The sequence below is a fragment of the Oratosquilla oratoria genome, chromosome 35 (assembly GCF_046742065.1).
Source record: "Oratosquilla oratoria isolate Oo_2021 chromosome 35, ASM4674206v1, whole genome shotgun sequence".
NCBI classification, from domain to species: Eukaryota; Metazoa; Arthropoda; class Malacostraca; order Stomatopoda; family Squillidae; genus Oratosquilla; species Oratosquilla oratoria.
In genome coordinates this window covers 40,027,197-40,033,961 of record NC_134811.1, presented here as the reverse complement: position 1 = coordinate 40,033,961, position 6,765 = coordinate 40,027,197, and positions in this window count along the sequence as shown.

Below are 6,765 nucleotides of genomic sequence, written 5' to 3'. Positions count from 1 at the left end.
CGGCGACTTGCTCCCTCGTCATTGGGGAGCTGCTCCACGCCCCTCGTCTGGGATCCTGCAGCTGGTAGAACGACCCGCGGTATTTCTCTCGACCGGCAGAAAGGCGCTGCGCTGGCTCGGTCCGAATGGGGAATCTGTGGAAAATCAACAGCGGCAGAATCTTTGTCCAAGAGGGGGGGTCGCAGTCATACAAAAGGAATTTTTATTATATAAAAAAAAAGAAAAAATGCTAACTCCATATCTACAATAGGGAAAATGTGTGAAAAAAGGGGTCTGAAAAAAAAAGACATATGAACATAACATCGGTATCATTGGTGTTATGTTCAAATTCCTTCTCACGTGTGGTGAACGCTCGTCTGGCGTTTGTGTTTCGCACACGGAGAGGTTACATGACTTTCGAATCGGCTTACTAATGTAAGCTGGCACTATCCTCCTGTAGGTCCAGGGGTTCCTTCTCATGTGTGGGGAACTCCTGACGTTCTTATTCTCGTACACAGAGAGGTTGTCCTCCTGCTTAATCCTGTCTGTGTGAATACATAACTCACGTCCTGACCGCAGATGTTTGATGCAATAGATTACATCACTAATTTGTTTAATCACCCTATAGGGGCCTTGGAACAATAGCTGGAGCTTCTTTGTCACCCCTTCCCTAGGTTTGGCGGTGACGTATACTCTGTCACCAAGGGCGAGCTGTTTTATACTTACCCTCGGCCGTTTTGTGTGCCTCTCATTTGTGGCAGCCTCGATGAACTTTTGGCACCTGTCGAAACATGAGTTTACTAAAGCCATTGTTTCGGCCACTAAATTGTCCGTATCATACCATGGGGCACTGGGCCTGGTGAACTCAGTTATAGGGAGGACGGGGTCCTTGTGGAACAGGAGGAAATGCGGGGAATCCCGCAGGACTCTATGATACGCAGAATTGTAGGCTAAGACCGCTAAAGGGAGCATCTGATCCCAGCCATTTTGATTGTCCTAGACTAGGGACCGTAAGATTTTTATAATGGTCCCATTTACCCTCTCAACGATCCCGTTGCTCGAGGGATGAAATGGAGTTATCTTATGATGGCTGATGTTCGCCATTGCCATCACCTCTTTGAACGTCTCGTTCATGAATTCTTCTCCACCGTCTGAGATCACCTGCCTCGGAGCGCCATGTATATCCAGGACGTGGTTTAGGAAAGCTCGGGCTACAGTCCACGCTTCTTTGGAATTAATTGGCACGGCGACCAAGAAGCGGGTCAGTACATCGACTACTGTCAGGATGTACTTTGCACCATTTAGGGTGGTGGTTAACGGGCCAATGAGATCAACATGGACTCTCTCAAACGGAGTTTTCACGTCAGAAAACTGTCTAAGTGGAGCTGGGAGATCATAGGAAGGTTTACAAGTGATGCAGATTTTGCATTTTTTTTTTTTTTATATATAAAACTCTTCACATCCTCCGACATTTTCGGCCAAAACGCAATTTTTTTTTTAGCCGTTCCAGAGTAATTTGGACTCCGCCATGGCCTGCCATAGGAAGGCAATGGACAATACGTAAGGCTGCTGCCTTTGCTCCTTCAGGGCATACCAGGCGAAGTTCTTCCAACTGGTACGCATTTCTACGCGCATGATATAGGAGTCTGTCGGGGAGGAGTCGAAACTCCCCGATCGGCACTCTTAGGCGCGGAATCTTTGGCACTCCTGACGTGGCCCCTCGGAAGTGCTCCTTAAGTCGACCCCAATCAGGGTGAGCATCCTGCTCTTTCCTAATCTCTAACTGATTCCACGTGAAGGTATTCTCCTCAGAATTTGAGTTTGAGTTACCCCGGCCACCCGTGGATATTTGGGAAACTATGAAATCATCTATAGGGTGGTCAACCCCCCGTATCCGAGAGAGCGCGTCAGCGACAATATCCAATCTCCCAGAGATATAATCGACTTCAATATCGAAGTCGGCGATCGCCATTTGCCACCGGAGAATCCGAGTGTTCGTGCCCTTAGCAGTGAAGAGCCAGACCAAAGGCCTGTGATCGCTCAAAAGTCTCACCGGATATCCCATGATTAGCGGGCGATTAATCGTGAGACCGTACACGGCCGCTAACGCTTCTCTCTCAACGGTACTATACCGTCTCTCGTGCTCGTACAGAGTGCGACTAAAATAGGAGAGTGAGCGTCTCCTACCTCCGTCGTCCTCCTGCTGAAGCACACCCCCAATCGCCGAAGCACTGGCGTCAGTGGTGAGCAAGAAAGGTTTCGCAAAATTGGGGTAAGGGAGGACCACCGTGGAGGACAAATGGGATTTGAGGGACTCAAACGCATGTAACTGAGAGGGAATCCATGGACCAAACTCACGATTCTTGTGCTTTCCAGCTACCTCACCCTTCGTCATATCGACCAAAACAACGAAATCTCAGCAAAGTTAGGATTAAACTTCCTGTAGTATCCCGCTAATCCCAGAAATGAAAGCAGCTCTTTCTGACGCGCTGGACGGGGAAAAATTTTGATGGCTTTATCCCGTCCTAGGATGTAACATGACCTAGGTAATCGACCTCCTTCTGGAAGAAATGACATTTCTCCAGCCTCAATGAGAGGTTTGCCTCCTGCAACCTCCGAAGGACATCCTCAAGATTCTTGAGGTGGTCGACCCAAGATGTTCCCAGAACAATGATATCGTCCATGTACACCATCGCACTAACCCCTAACTCCCCGTTAGCACCTGATTCATCACCCTTTGAAAACAGAATGGAGCGTCTTTTAACCCAAAGGGAAGAGACGTAAACTCATAATGTCCTTCGGGCGTCGGGAACGCCGTTTTCTCACAGCTGCTCTCCATCAGCGGGATTTGGAGATACCCTTGCTTAAAATCTAGCAGTGAGAATATTACGCTGGAGCCGAGACTTCGAAGTATCGAGTCAATATGGGGAAGAGGGAACCTATCATCAACTACGTGTCGATTTAGAGCACGAAAGTCAAGACAAAGACGAAGGGTTTTATCCTTCTTAACAACTGGAACGACAGGAGCATTGTAAGGAGAACGAGATGGGCGAATGATCCCCTTACGAAGCATATCCCCAATCTGTTCTCGTATCTCTTGCCTATATTTCTCAGGAATGGGGTAAGATTTGCGGTAGACCGGCGGTCCAATGGTCCGAATCTCGTGTAAGAAGTGAGGCGTCACGTTAAGTGGATCCCCTGGTAAGGCGAAAACATCGCCATATTTGACCACTAAAGAGGTCAGAGTTATACTTTCCTTGCTATGCTTATTAGGGAAGATTTTCCCTACTTCAAATCGTAACTTTTTACCACGAGAGCTATCCACTACGTTAGATGCCTGCACCGTTCCCACCGAGACGTTAGTTCCACCATCTACTAGCGCAATCTCCCCTAAGAGAGTAAGTTCTCCAACCACTTGGTCTTTGCGGATCTCGTGGGTATCAGGGCCCAAATTCAGGAATGGAACTTTGCACCAAGCCTTTCCATCTTCCACTCTGAGCAGCGCTACTACTCCCTGGCCGAGCAGGCTGGCGCCCTCGGCGTATGGGCGTGCTGTAAACAGCGTCGAGACGGCCTGACCTGCGGGATCGAGCTTGTCTGCCCTCTCGAGTGTTAACCCAATGGTTCCGTCTGAGAACCCTGGTACCCAATGAGCTTCAATGGTCTTAACCGGGAATGTGGCTGTTTCACTTACCCCCCTGATAACTGTGGCGTGCCTCGTACACGGTGATGAGTGGTGGTGAATGCCGGACCGTCCCTACAAGGATTACTGGAACATCCTTGCCTTCAACTTTGAATGTCAATGGACGGAATGTCAAAGTTACCTTGTCCGCAGCGAGGAAATCGAACCCGAGGATGAGCTTAGAAGGAAAACCCTCAGCAGGGATTATGAAGAAAGAATGTTGGAACGGAAACCCTGCGATATCAAACCTAATAGTAACTTTGCCAAGATTGGGCATCTCGGAACCGTCGGCCACTACGATTCTAGTGGTACCAACCTGGAAGCCTTCCATGGTAGCAGGCAAAATGCTCTTATGAATAAGAGACACTGCCGCTCCCGTGTCTAGGAGAGCACAAACGGACCGAGTCGCGTGTGGCTCTAACAAAGTAACTGCTACCATAGCCAAACCAGCACCATGGGAGCTGGCCAAATCGACGTGAACAATTTCCACGTTCGATTTCCGCTCAACTGTCCCACCTTCTTGCAAATGGTGCGATATGGACCCCACCTATTTTGAGTACCACGGCACCGGTTACGCTTCCACGTGTTCCTGTGTCCCCCGCAGTCGCTACGGGTCGTGTGCAAATTGACCTGTGCCAATCACACTCTGACCCGGCGACGCGACCTGGCTTGGGGGCGTGGCCAGCTGCGCAGATGCGCGACCCGAAAGGACGGCTCAACCCGCTTGAAATAAACAAAGACGCAGCGTATCGTCTTCTCACGACAGAATTAGTGAAGAGGAAACGAAGAAAATTTCTTATTACGGAAGATATGGCGGAAACATAATCAAGTGGAGGAAGTTGTAAGTGAAAGAAGAAATAGAAAATAATATAAAGGAACAGTGAACATAATTAAAAAATTAATTACATAGAGACGAATGGAACTGAAAGGATAGTGATGGGGTCGACAGTGGTAGCAGCGGTGGGATGAACCGAGTGAATAGAAAACACACCTTCGAAGAGAATACAAGATGAGTGCAAGATAAGTCTTTCGGTGTATGGGTACACCAACCACAACCACGACTGCAACCACAACCACGCGTATGCTGAATCCAAGGAACGACTACGAGTGAACGAGGTACAGTGAGCTACGAGGAACGAGGGGACGAACCACTACTACGAGTGAACGAGGTACAGCGAGCTACGAGGAACGAAGGGATGAGCCACTACAAGCAACAATGAAAAAGGACTGATGAGGGACGACAAGTTTGACGTACGTGAAGGCAGTTAAGTCAAATCGACTTTAAAAACACTGAAGATATGACCACTAACACTAATGTTTTAAGACACGAGGTTCATACCTCAAATGTCATTATTCCCAAATTCACAGGTGATGAAAACCCCTTGGGAGTTAATAGATTTCTTAGTTTGGTTGATATATTAATTGTAAGCAAACATAGAACAGACGAAAAAAGTAAAATAGAAAATTTAAAAGAAAATAAAGATCCTGAGAAGGGTAGAGCAAGGCTCATAATAAATTTCCAGCAAATGGAAGATATCAACCTATATGAAGCCTATAAGAAGCCATTCATTAAACATTTTATGTAAAAGTGTGATCAAGATCCTATCAGGGCTTTGGTTAGAATGATAAAGAAAGTAAAAACAAGTGAATCAGACACAGAAAACTTAGCAAGATAAGACAAATGGTCAAAGGACACGAATTCTAATGTCATTATTCCCAAATTCACAGGTGATGAAAACACCTTGGGAGTTAATAGGTTTCTTAATTTGGTTGATATATTAATTGTAAGCAAACATATAACAGACGAAAAAAGGAAAATGGAAAATCTAAAAGAGAATAAAGATCCTGGGAAGGGTAGAGCTAGGCTTATGATAAATTTCCAGCAAATGGAAGATATCAACCAATATGAAGCTTATAAGAAGGCATTCATTAAACATTTTATGTCAAAGTGTGATCAGGATCCTATCAGGTCTTTGGTTAGAATGATAAAGAAAGTAAAAACAAGTGAATCAGACACAGAATACTTAGCAAGATTAGACAGATAGTCAAAGGACATTAATTCTATCTTAAAAGATTCAGATTGGATTGGAAGATCTAGTGACAAAATGAAAGTTTTTCAGGTAATCAAATTAATCACATATGGCTTGCTAACAAACATCCCAGATGAATTAATGGCAGAAAAGCTGTATAAAGATCTCAAAGCAAATATGAATTTAGGGGAGGTAGATTACCTTTTTCAAGGGTATAGTAAATTCAAAGCAACTAGTCCATATGTGATGGCAGTGGGACAACAGAAAGAAACTAGGAACTCTAGAAATGGTTATAGAAGAAGAGGATCTGAACATAGAGTTAGAAGCACTTCAAGGGATGTTAGAGTTACGATTGTAATACTTGGGTGTATAAAGCGACTGTTATTATGAAACTATTTGTAGAAACTGCAAATATAAGGGTCATGATGAATATCATTGTAGAAACCCATCTTTCTTTATATATCATCAAAAGATAGGACACTAAACAGATGAATGTAGAAATTTACGTATGCACCCCGAAACAAGAGGAAACCCCCCAGACATAGAATAAAACAATACTATAGAATTTCCCATGGAAATACACATAGACAGTATTGTGTAAGGGACAAGAGTGATAGAAGGGTGAAAGAAAAATCCAACAACAAAGATAGTTATAAACTGATTATTACAATTGGAAGGACTTCTGGAGGACCTCTCACTGCTGGTAGAGTGTTCAATAAACCTATTCAAATATTTATTGGTACAGGATATGTAGTTAATGTTATAACTAGTAGAGTTTAAAACCAATTAAAACCAAGAGTGAAAATCTTGGAAACAGTCCATTACTTATTGCAAGGAGTATCTGGAAATCAGTTAAAAACATTAGGTAAGGTTGAACTAGAAGTCATCTTATATACAAATGAACGTTCGGGCATTCCAGTGATAGCTGTAGTAGAATTTTTTTCCAGGATATTTACTGATAAAATTTGCAACTATGAGAAGAGAGAACATGGTCATATGTCCTGCTGACTTAGGAGTCTTAGTGAAATCAGTTAATCCCATTTTAAATCAACCAGATTTAAGGCCTGTGACAGA